This window comes from Cyclopterus lumpus, chromosome 3 (assembly GCF_009769545.1).
Source record: "Cyclopterus lumpus isolate fCycLum1 chromosome 3, fCycLum1.pri, whole genome shotgun sequence".
In the NCBI taxonomy this organism is placed as follows: domain Eukaryota; kingdom Metazoa; phylum Chordata; class Actinopteri; order Perciformes; family Cyclopteridae; genus Cyclopterus; species Cyclopterus lumpus.
Window position 1 is genome coordinate 17,229,891 of NC_046968.1, and position 13,634 is coordinate 17,243,524.

The window sequence follows — 13,634 nt, forward strand, 5'->3', positions numbered from 1 at the left end:
ATAACTATTTTGAAAGGATTTTTGAAAGGATGGTAATTTAAAAATAAATCTTTAAAAATCTGACGTATCCCCCGGAATGCCTACACATTCTGCAACCAAAAACACCCTCCAAGTCCCCAGAACCAAGCTCCGCACTATGGGCGATTGGGCCTTTTCCAATCTTTTCTTTTAAACGTGACCTGAAAACTCACCTTTTTAAGAAAGCTTACTGCTAAAATATCCTCTATAGGCTCTGCTTTTAAATTCATTTTAAATTTATCTTAAAATGTTCTTGTTTTAACTTTCTGCTCTGTAGGACTTTGAGATTGCTAAATATAAAGTGCAATACAAATAGAATTTATTATTATTATTATTATTATTATTGCATGCATTTATGTTTTTTTTGTGTGAGTCAATGTAATGCTTGTTGGTTATTAGAATACATATAAACACATCAATGAACATAATATATCTACATATATGACAATCCCTTTGTAATATATAAGAATGAATCAGCTAATTGCATGTAGAGTAAGGTGGCAGAACTTGTCAATGAGCTTTTATTTACATTTTGTTAACATTCTGTTCATTATATAGTGTATTAAGTATAATGTATAGCTAAGGCAAGACAGTGAACAGACATAAAACCCTACATTTCATAGTTGAGTGGCTCTACTGTGTCTGTTTCAGCACTGATATTTAAATGATAACCTCTATGTTGTCTGCCACTGAACAGCCTAAGGACCATCAAATCCTTATCCCATTCCTCATATTCACATCACAGTGCTTATCCAGGCTCCCCGATCCATCAAAAGCGACAGACATTTCATCATCGCCCTAAATCACTGGCAGATCACTAATTCATCCTTCACACACTCGAATCCAGACTTCTTTTTAATTACTTCACCTAAAGTTCCTCCATATATTAACATCTCACTTACTGCATCCTCGAGCTCAGACTAGCTCATCTCTGAAATGTGGTCAGTGGCTGTGTGATATGGACATTGTGTGTAGTTGCCAAATAATGAGTAAGCTTTAAAACAAATAATCTTTGAGCTTTACTATTAAACTCATGCACAAGGGATTTGTAGATTAGTGTCGCTTCTTGATCTCATCCTCGACCCGTTGATGTGCCGTCGTAGACACAGTTGCACTGATCTTCAAACAGGCTTGATAATGAGCAACAGGATGTGTGCAACAAGGGAGCGCGAGACAAATACTGAATGCATGTGCTGTAAAGTGTAAACACTCTTAACTGGATTCACCTGATTTGTGCCGGTTTATGCCTCAATGTGCTGAGCAGCAATATTCAGCATCCAGGCTCATTATAAGACCTAATTCAATTGACCTGGAGATATAACACATGTGTATGGGGATATAAGAGGGCCAATTAGGAGTCCTGCGACAGTGAACTGCAGGGATTTGTCGTACCGTGAGGATAATCGCCACAGAGCCTGAAAAGTGATAGTGAGAAACTAAGGCAATAGCATGTTTTGTAGTTCCTTGTCGGAAAGGGAGACAAAAAGAGAGAGAAAGATAGGGGGGTCAGTGCGGGCCCATCTAGTGTCCCATGCTTACTTGGGTGTAATGACCCATCAATGGTGACATCTTGTTTCATCAACTTCTGCTTCCCTTCACTTGTCTGTCTGGGCCTGGTCTCTCCCTTTCTCCTGCCCTTCTCCCCTCCTGCCTCCTGAAATCCATCTTCCTCGCTCCTGTTCTCCATGTAAGTGCCGAGAGCCTCTGCTAGATGTAAAGGACAATGCTGAAAGGTCTACTAGAACAGTGGTTCGCAAATGGGGGTACGTGTACCCCCGGGGGTACGTGTAGGCATTCCGGGGGATACATGAGATTTTTAAACATTTCTTTTTAAATTACGATCCTTTCAAAAATCCTTTCAAAATAGTTATTTAATAAATATTTTTTTATAGAATTTGATATATTCTAATTTAAATCAGACACTGATGGCACAGCGCTGTGTATTACATCTTTTTGTGTAAAATTATATCTGAACTAATCAAACTGATTTCATAACAATTTCTAATAACTCATAGAACATGTAGAACAACAATTGTGATTCCTATTATATAAAATATGCCTGGAATCATTTATTTGGACAACAGAATGTTATATACCGATAACAATATAATCATACTGTCTCAATATAATTGAATTTAAAGTATATGCAAAATAATATATAATAATGTAATGCTGGAATGTTAGTTAAGTAATCAATTAAAAAATAGAAATTCAGCAACAATTAAAAAAAAGAAAAATGCCAAAAGAAAAAGAAAGTTCCATCTTCTCCTATTTGAGTGTTTGCTTTTATTCTAAGACCATTCAAATAATGTGTCAGACAAAACAAGTAATTTGAAGGTGTTACCTTCAACTTGGGAACGTTTAATGGATTGTGACAAAACAATAAATTAATTGAGAAAATTATTGGATTGAAATGTGTTATTGTTTACAGCAACCCTATGTCATGGCACCATCAATTGTTTATCATCCCTTTTTTTTTTTTTTACATTTAACATTTAAATACTCCGTAAGCCCAGGATGTTTATTCTTGATAACCGTGCTGGGCAAGAGTACAAATAAAAAATTAAAAAATTACATGACAAATGAGAATTGTATTTTAGAGACCTATATAGAGATAGAAATATCTCAAAGAGAAGTCAAGGTGTTGCAGACCAAAAACACCATAACAGCATGAATTGCATTCTAACGTTATCTGTCAGTGTGTGTGTGTGTGTGTGTGCTTGCGTGTGTGCGACTGTGTGAAGAGGCAGGGGGCCCAGCTGACGAGGCCTCTCACTGGGACACTGGCAGGCCTAACTCGCCGCGGGCCCAGCCCTCAGCTCTACCTCTGACAGGCTTCATACTTATTGCTCAATGACATTCGATGTTTTCCTTCAGTTTGCTGTAAGATTGATTTCCCAGATATGTTTGAAATATCTCCAGAGCCCTAGAGCAGGGTGACTGGCACAGAGAGAAGAGAGAGAGAGAGAGAGTGATAGAGAGAGAGCTGGTGTGAGAAGAAGCTAATATCGAAAGCAAAGGCAAACTTAAAAATCAATGGATATGTCTGTTACCTGCTGAATACTCAAGGTTTTATAGTTGATTCTTGATATCTTTTGGTTTTGATTAATCTTTTCGTCACAATCCGTGAGCCCAAGATAAAGGAGCACTATAGAGTTTTCTTGTAAACAAAGAAATGCGTTAAATGCATTTCCTTCCTCATAAACATTAGCCGATTTCTACAAAGATTTAATATTTACCTGAATGTTTAGTATCTAGCAGTTGTTTGCCTTGGTTGGTGCAATGCTACTCTGCTTTGTCTGTTACCACCCCAACTGTCTGTCAATAAAGTGTGATACTGAGGAAGTTGTTTTGAGCGCCACAATCCCAGAGAAATGAGTCGTTTCCCTATCAGAAAATTATCAAATAATATTTAGAAAGTCTAGAAGAGCACGATTGAATTCTTTTATCCCCATTCAAGTTGGCAGAGAGTACCCAATTTTATATACTTGCCAATCATTCAAACTCAGAACATGTATACATTTTCTTTACTTTCTATTCATATAAAATACAGAGAAAACATTTACATTTAAGAAGCCAAAACCTGATGAAATGTTTATTTGTTGTTTAAAAAAAGACTTTAAAAGAAATGACTTGCCACCGATTAATTTTCTTATGCTCAATAAACCAATTAATTGACTAATAATTTCCGTGTTATGGCATTTCTGGCTCATGTTGTACTTTCAGTGTTCTCAGATCACCCTGCACTTTACTCTGATATTCAGTGACAAAGAAATTGCGACATAATAATGCCTGACGCTCAAGGGCCCGTTGTGACATCAAGTTCATCTCCCACTCCTTGTTGTGTATCATGATTGGATGGGCCTCATGATTAAATCGTCCCATTTGTGACAATGCACCCTCGGTGCTCATTACACTACGTGCTCGTCGCTGAGCACTTGAGCACATTCACTGCTTTGTTTTCTTGGGAACGTGGAGCGAGGGGGGGGATGCACATATCTACTGTTTTAAACTCTTTAATGCAATTTAACAATGCCACATATTCTTTTCACGTTTCATTGGGGTCCCTTACGTGTGAAATTGCAGAGGCTCGCCCAGCCTGAGCGACACGGCACAGCAGAGGCGGGATCACGCCGAAGCGCCAGATGTGGGAGGGAGAGCGAAATTAATTGCTACACATTGTTCAGTGGGTGTGTATGCACCTTCAGTGAATTAACCGCTCTCAGGGTGTGACTGTTTGAATAACGGGAATTAGGTATGAGGCCTCTCACTCACAGCTGAAGCCTACTGCAGGCATTGTGTCCAATTAGCTTATATGGCCCCAAATTCACATGCTTAACTTGTCATTTGTTAGTGCGTGTAGAAGGAAAACACTTGTCGTGAACAACACATTGCACATAGTTGTTCTCTGGTTTTCTGTGCAGTTCTCATGCATGCAACCCAAACACCTTTTCACATCTTTCAAGAGAAGTAACTCCTTCTTTTAAAGGTAATTTCAAATTGCATGTATGATAAGAATAATTTAGGGCCAGCCACTTAAGTGACATACTCAGATTGACAGTTTTAATAGAGATGACCTGAAAGCTACGCATTAGGTGAAAATGGCAAACCAATTAGCATCAGTGTGAGCCCATAAATGTGAATCTTAATGTTGTCTGATCAGTCTTGTATTGCTATCAGATTAGACTCCATAATGAGGCTGAGTTCAGAGGTAATGCACATGAATGACAGTTGGATGGTAGACATCATGGGCATATGGTGCTCTCCTATGACCATTAACAAGTTCATACTATCCTCTCACCCATATGGAGGATGACAAGAATGTTAAGACAGAATGCCTTCTAAAATAATGTATAAATAGTACAACTTTTCATTTAGTTTGATTGAATAAACTTAGGTGTCGTTGTATTGTGCGACATGATTGTGTGCATTCCACACCGAGACCTATAGACCTACGGCATCAAGAGTGGCAATACATCATCGTATAGGGATATGATGATGCACTGAGGTCTACAATCACCATCTAAGCAACTCGCACTGACCCTAACCCACGCTGCCAGCATCATTCGTATCAGAGGAACTAGCAGTGGCGTGCCCACATAATCGTGACCCTGGCAGAGTCTCCTGTGTGGAGAGCTTCTTGTAGCCTAGCCCAGCTCAATAGAGCACCTCTTCCCTCCACCTGCCCCCTCCTGTCTCTCTATTTTCCTGGGCGTTAGGAGGATGGAGGGATGGAGGGTGGGTTTGGGGGATTTGATGGAGAGGTGGTGGTGGGGGGGCACTCTGCTTCCCCTGGGGCTGCCTGCTGGAGCGAGGTGACCCAGCTTGTCGCTCGGTGACCTGTGAGAGGGACATTATGAAGTGTGAGTGGCTGTCACCCTAACCGCATGTGACAGCACGGCTCCCGGCACAGCTGTGCCAGCCTGCCCCAGCCAGAGACCCAGAGCCCATGGAGAAGGGGGCGGGAGAGAGGCCGCTTTGGAAAAGGCGTGGGCCAGGGTGGGGTGTTCGGAGAGTGTCTGTTATAGGGCATGAGGGTAGGAGTAGAAGGAGAAAGGAGGTTAGGGTGTTCAGAGCCTTTGGTCTTAGTGGTGTAGTGACTTCTGCATTGATTCTGGGGCTTAAGGGATGGTTTTTCGGCTCCGCAAAGTCAAAGCCATCGCAGTTGGGCCTTTAGCTAAAGGATGACATAGGGATGTGACGGTAGAGGTGTAAGTGACCAGCTGTTCACTTTGAAGCCAGCAGGGCTACGTGTATTTGGCATCTATATGTTCTGCCAAAAATAACTTCCTAACTTATCATTTTTCTTTGTTGTCAGTTTTCCTCTCCCAGTCCGAAGTGTTTCCATCAAACATAGGTGAGACACTTCCATATTTAGAAAGGTTTTGGTACCTTCCTTAGGTCTGCGTAGAAAGGCATCAGAATGCATGACAGCTTTGGTTCTGTCTGTTGCGTGATGCTCAATTTTGGATTTTGTTCTATTTAGTCCACTTCCAAATCTCCCTGTTTAAGGCCAAGTGATATTCAAAATGCCTCTGCTCGTGTTTGTCAACTTGATAAACTCATTAGTTTGTAGACTGACCAGAGTGTTGGTTCAAGTTCAGGATCTTTAACCTACAAACCCTCCAGGTCAGTTTCTTTTTTACATCCTCCTTTGACAGTTCATTGCTAACTTTACTATCTGTTTACCATCCATTTTCGTTTTTTCCTTTCCAAAATTTTGGTTGTGCCTATATTGGATACATTTTCAATGTGCCCTCCAGGCAAATATTGGCAAACCACAAATTACTTAAAAAGACATCTAGTTAAGAAGACCATAATGTTTAGGCATGAGTTGCTGAGATATGCGGGAATTTGCAAAAACATCACACGATCTGAGAATGAAGTGCACACAATCCTGAAAGTGGTTAATGCTTGGTTCCTCGATAGCAGTGTTTGTTAAACATCTTTAACAAACAGAGACAGCTTCACTTGCTTCCTTTTACAAAAGTGCACACGCAAGATGTATGTATAAAAGTAAGTTGGCATTTTTAAGACATGACTTTTAAGATAATAATAAGTTAGTTTATGTAATGATGTTAATAACTATGAAAAGACACACTGCCTTAAATTGTAGATTGCAGACACTGTACTACCTGGTGGTACATACTACATACTGGGATTTTCTTAAGCAGGTCTCTAATTCCCCTAATCACTGTACATTACAAAACGTGTTATTTACACATGGATGAGCAGTCCAAGAAACACAGAGCCTGACTCCTCTTGAGGTGTTCCCAAGCATCAAATGAGCTCATGTGTCTTACATTACTACCTTTTTTTGTCATTTGAAAATGTCAGAATGGAGCAATAAGATGTATAATTCCTTTATAGCTACAATTTACAGAAAATTATTAATCTTTGGCAACCGCCATGTGTCCTTTACACATAATTTACATCAGCTGTTACAAAGATGAACCCTTATTTGTCCCACCTCACTAGACTGCAAGGAGGCCACAAATATGCAAATAGCGGAGGCGACGTGAAATTGGCAACAGAACTGGAATAAACCTGTTAATTAGAACAGCCTATTTTCCCACAATACAGGACATCTTCACCTAAATGCTCATTTATACAACCTGACAGTCTAACTACTATATACAACTGCATTGCACAATCCATCTATAACACTATAACATTTTTTTTTCTTTCATACTATTTACACTATTTTATGCATCCAATGTGTATGTGTGATACGTTTGACAGCAGCAGGTACACATTAAATACACTAATTTGGCAAACTGGATGGATGACATATGAAAATGTTAAATGTTTTGTAAAAAGTAATACAAATCATTCCCACACCTCAACTTTAAGCAAACATTATAGATTTAGTGATGTGTATATTCCACTATTTTCATATGGGTGTAATGGGAGCTAAATAGTAGAAATGTTTGACTTGAACCTGGATTTTATTCTGTGAAAGATTATCTGCAAAAAAAGTGTCAACATTATGATTTATTTTATGAGGTTGTCTTGCAACTGCAGCCCTTTCCGCCCCAATATGTTTATATCCCTGCTCTGTGTCAAAACCTTGCCACTAACACACTCTCTCTCTCTCTCTGTATCCCTACTAACAGCTGACCTGTGTCCTCTCTCTGCAGGGCCTCTCCTGGTAGCGCCCAGCTGGCGCACTGCAATTCGGCTGGGCAGAGGCAGGAGGTAGTGCCAGCTCTACTGGTGCAGAAAGGGACATACCAGGCAGACAGGCCCAGTGTCAGCAGCAGCAGCATGCTATCCCCCGGCTGCCACATTCATAACACACACATATGCCCACATATACTGTATAGGCTATTGCTGCAACCCAAGCACACCAGCATCAGCGGACCAATGCCAAATAGGGTTGGTCCGACTGGGACCTAGTTAACTGGGACAAAACATTTGTTTACACACGAGACTAGTGCAAACAGGCACACAGACACATTGAGCCACACACACATTGGAATGGCAGGAGATGTGGAGATATTCACATGAAGAGAAGCTTGTCTTTGGTGCTGTTAGCAGAGTCCTAAGTGATTAGTTTGACAATCCTGATGTCAGCCCGGGGCCTGTTATCCCCTGAAGGAGTCTGAGCACCACAACACATGTAATAGAGCACATATTGAACGGCACGCATGTTATTGGCTTGTGTTTGTCCTAAGGGTCGACACTTGAGGCTCCTTGTAATTAAGAAGATGAAGACTGGGCCTTCTGCCTGTACTTATCCCCATCATGTCTTGAGCCCTGAGTATTGCTTTCAGTTATCTGCCTACCAATTTATCTTGACCTTCCTTTAGCAGCAACTTTATTAACCCAAGTAAAGCACTGTTGCCCTGAGATCAGACCTCCAGTGATTAAGATCAGCAGGGAGAGCAAAGAGCATGCCGTAAGAAATATACAACATAATTCAACAATATTGTATAACACTGTTGTATATATTAATAGCATCCGTTGTGTGACTTATTCTAAGCCATTCATATGGGGGTTGTTTGCCTTTGCATAGAAGAAGGAACTTAATGATTTGCATACTGTTTGATTATTGGAGTCTTGACTATTCAGCCAAACTTCCTTATTTGTGTTTGTGCTCCTGTGTGTGTGTGTGTGTGTGTGTGTGTGTGTGTGTGTGTTTTGTGTTTTGACCTCTTTCACACAGAGAGACCCCTAATTGTGCTTGAGTAGCCGACAGAGCTCAGTGAAGCAGAGCCTATATGCTCACTGGCATTTCACACACCCAAACGTGTGCATGTAAACACACATGATTATCATTTATCCAGCTGGGGTCCCATGCAACACACACACACACACACAGATGCACAAAGACATTGGCTTAGATATGGAAATAATGGTTTGGGTCTTATCCCCTAATGTACGCCTTGCATAGCACCTCAGCCATGTCTCCACTGTTATCTGTCCAATTCCTGCTTGACTCGGCAGGTCAGCCCACTCTATGCCAACCCGAGCCTTTCAAGCAGACTTCCGCCTTGAAAGTTGTACGCCACTACCTTTGATAATCAAGATAGGACCTAATTGAGCTCACCCATGCAGAAGATGCTCTCGCCTTTTTGAGCACACACACTTTTTGAGGAGACGGGGGCCAATACTGTTTCAGCTCATCCAACTGTGAGATTCTCCTTTCCCTCTCTAGTCCTGCCATCATCTCACTAATGGTGTTTCTATCTCTTCTCCATAGGAGGTAAATGAAGCTTTTAAGCAGGGTGGAGGGAGGTGGGGGGACCGCTGCAAAGATTAATTGACTTTCTGCAGAGCTTCACTTATCCTCCACTGGCACCTTTGACTTGTGAGTGTATTTGTGTTTGAATTACATGATTATATCACCATTATTGCGGCAATTTGTGGTTTGTTCAAAACTGTGCCAGGAAATGTCCAACTGTGTCCCATCAACCATTTTATCCACAGTGGCTATTTGGTACCTTTATGCAATCAATACCAATCTTTGTGGCATTCTCTGTTAGCTGTTTTGTGATTATAAATTATTAATATAATAAAGATAATTCTGAACTCATCGGTTTTTTGTGTATTTCCGAATGTGCAATTACATTAAAATGGTTAGAATAAAAGAAACACAGTGAAACAGATTAAAGTTAGTAGAAATCAAGGACCGTAAACGTGAATAAATGTGTCGTTGTGGCTCTGCTACGGTGGCTAAGAGAGCTCAGTGCACTGCCACTTTGGAAAAATCACACACATAAAGAAAACATCTTCTTTACTTTGACAATATCTAGAAACACATTCATCAATATAACAACACATGATTGTGTCATATGCTGCATGTCATACACAAAATGTATTGTGTGATTTTTTAAAGTTTAACCCTCATAAATTATACTGTGTAATGAGCTAACGATGTTTATTTTGATTTCAACATTGTGATTGCATGAGTCTGATACAGTAACCACACTCTTGCATTTTAGTTAGCTGTGTATTTGCACAGTGTTTCTTAATGCCATGTATATGCTTTCAAATTGATGAAGGTGTTACTTAATTTACTCGTATTGATTTGCTTTTGTTTGTTTAACTTTTTTTTTTTGCTAAAGGCAATACGTGTGCTGTCACTGTACCCTACACTGTTAGAAAAAAAAAGTACCTACACAATGTTACCTCCGTGTTTCCTAACTTCACATCTTTCACTTGCACTGGTACACTGTTAGTGGTAAAATATTGCACTGTCATGAACTGCTCATTGTGGGCCTCTAAAAAGCCTTTCTGAAGTTTTGTTGGCAGTAGCTTAATAATTCTGTGAACAGCAGAAATGTTACTATAACAATAGACTGCCTTATTGTGAAGGCCTCACTGGATAATTTTGCTGATGATGGTGATGTGTGACATGGCTACCTTGCAAGAGGACCTGAGATGCTCTTTTTGCAGGGAGGTTTATTCATAAACCTTTCTTTATAAATTGGGCTTGAACGTCTCTGCACATTTTAAATAAATGGCATGGCAAGGAGCGCTGCATGTTTAATGTAGATGGTTGAAATACTTTTCACTGACTATTCGTCTGGATCGATGGACTGTACTGAGGAACAATACAACAAGAAACAAGCATTAGACTAATAAATAAGAGTAGTGGACAAAACTTTATCTCCAATAAAAAATCAGTCTGATCCAGAAAAATGCTTCATTGGTATTTGTTTATATGTGTCAGTGTACAGAGGGTATGAGAGTGGGGAGCAAAACTCAAGTAAACGGCTGCATGTTTATAATGTTGTATTCTGATCTCACATTATTCTCCAGTTTCCATCAATCACCTTGTTTTAACCTCCACCACCTGTCAGTCATGTTGAGTCCAGATTTGGAGAGGAAATCATCTTTTGGCCTGACACAAAGTTAAATATCTCTGTATCAATGTCTTTTTTCACTCTCAGACATACACGTACATACAATGGACACTTAGTACGTATCTTATCAACCCTGAAGTAAGTTTGACTTTGAATCAGAAACCTGGCATGCTGAGAGAGATGAGCCAAATGTGTGAAAGCACAAAGAGTTCGCTCCCCACCCCCATCTCTCCGCTGTAAACTCCACCACCCACAGCTGCACACACTTCTCCTGTCACGGTGATAATCTCTTTGTCAGGAGCCGTCTGTTAGAGATTTGTCCGTCTGATTCGGTGAACGTCCGAGTGGCAGGTCTAGCTGTAGTGCCACAGGGTGTCCGTGGGTCTATGTGCGTGTGTGCGTGTGTGTGTGTGTGTGTGTGTGTGTGTGTGTGTGTGTGTGTGTGTGTGTGAGTTTTTGTGGGTGCACACCCAGTGCCATAGGTGGTGGGATCTCCGTCCCTGTCAGAGTGTGTATGTCGCTTGTCTTCAGAACTCTGTTTTGTGTCATAAGAGGAATGTTGAGCAGAAGAGGAACAGATACAGATACACAAGAGAGTGTTTGCATTTCACATTTAAAAGCCAATTCATCTCCTCTTCATGCATCCATCTTTATCTTTACTTATTTTGTAGCCAGTATGACTGGAGATACATCAGCACTCTGTGTCACCCATAACTAAATGAGGAATATTAAGTGTTATTGGAGATGGCATTCCACTAGATCGCTCTGCTTTGTGCAAAGAACTACGTCTAACCACTCTGCTCATCAATTTACAGGCACAATTGAAAATTATTTTATCATCTGTTTATTCGAAATACAAAGGGATATCCTGGTATTTTTGACTACTGCTGAATATTATTTTCAGCAGTAGTCAAGTAGTAGATGTTGTTTTATTTTCCATTTATTATCATATGTAAATACTGTGTAAAAAACGTGATGCATTCCATCTTTGTAATAAGCTCCAGTGGTGTCTTTGTCTTGAATAATTAGCTACACTGTCACATGCTCTCCAGAAAGGTCAGGGGTCAAGTCATGCTACAAAACAGCACTTCTAGAACGATCCAGTAACGTGCTCAAGGACACTCTGGCTGTTTGCTATTCAAGGACATGAACACAACTGTCTCGTTAAAGGACAGCCGGGTTTCCTACTCATGATTTAATTAATTTCAGTTGCATGTGCTCATTTCTAAGAAAGATTAAAGACCAAAACCTGAAACTAGAACTATCTGATTGTATGTTAAAATAAGATTAAATTATTTGTTGAAGCTACACAAGTGTGGCAGTATGAACTTGCAACAGAATATAAATTACATTACACTGAGTTTAAATAATATGGGGAAATACACTTTGAAATTCTTCATTTATGAAAGCTAATATAAATTCTGACAACGCTGTAATTGTTGGGTTGAGTTATTGTTTCTCAAAGCTCTCTTTCTTTCTTTTGCCTTTCATCTCTCCCCTCACGACACCTTCTCCTTCCTCTATCTGTTGTTTGGTCTCCTCTTGTCACTCCACTGCAATCATCTTTGCAGGGGGGCTTGTCATCTGTATCTACTCATATCCTCCGATCCTTTTTGCTCTAAGCACTACTGCACTTAAATGTCAGAGCTGATGAGCCAGCCACACCCACCTGACACATCAGCTCAGCGCCTGCTAAAAGCTTTTATGGAACAGAGAGTGAACCTGGTGGTTGATATAAATTAAAGTCTTCCTTGCTTCTTTAAGGCTCTAAAGGGACAACTTCTGGGAAGAGAGAGAGAGAGAGTGTGAGAGAGAGAGAGAGCACAGGTTATGATTGGTTGCCATCTAGTGGCTTGCTGCCACATTATCATGGATAGAGAAAGTTACAGTAACTGAACTTTCACGACCTAAAACTATATTACATTTCTTCCACCTTTCATAATTATTAGTCATGCTCTTATATGCATTGTAATGCAAACAATTTGACAGACTGTTAATGTTAATTTAAGATTGATTGATTTGTTATATGTAAATGCATTTTATTGCTGTATGTCTAGTCATCTGTGGTTGGCTGCCTACCTCTACAAACTTGAACTTTTCCCGCATTATATCACCCCTCATAATTAATCTTTTACTACGCTCCAACAGCCTTGAATACATCTTGTAAGCTCAGTTCTTCGTTTGAGATGTAAGGAAAGTGAAGCAAGAATTGTGCAATAGTGTTTCTCTTTTTGGAGGTCTCGAGATGTAATGTTAAATATTTCACTGTACTAATAGATCTTTTTCACAAACGGCATTTTGAAAAGTGCAGGTAAATAATACAAATTACAGACAGCTGAATTGCATTTACACATGCAGGAACATAAATGATTTCAAGAAAACTGCAAATTTCAGTGCAATTTCTATTGTTTTCCTTTATTTGTAAAACTTTGGCATTCTAGCCAATAATTTCAGTGATTGGCCAGGTATAGACAGTATGTACACTCTGAGCAATGGATAGCAATGGACAAAATAATATGTACAATCTCTATATATCTGCAAACACAATATATACAGTCTTACTGCTTGCTGATAGTTGTACAACACTATATGTACAGTCTAAATTAGTAAACAATATTTACAGATTTACCTTATCTGCATACTCACAGTTGCATCAGTCCCAGCTCCACCACTCACAGTTGTGCAATGTGTCACAACACATACAGCCTTAGGATCCGCAAACATAATATGTACAGAATTTGTTTCTCTGCTGCAGTGCTTATTTGTTACAGGTGACAATATGTTTTTGTTACCAGTAAGGATGTG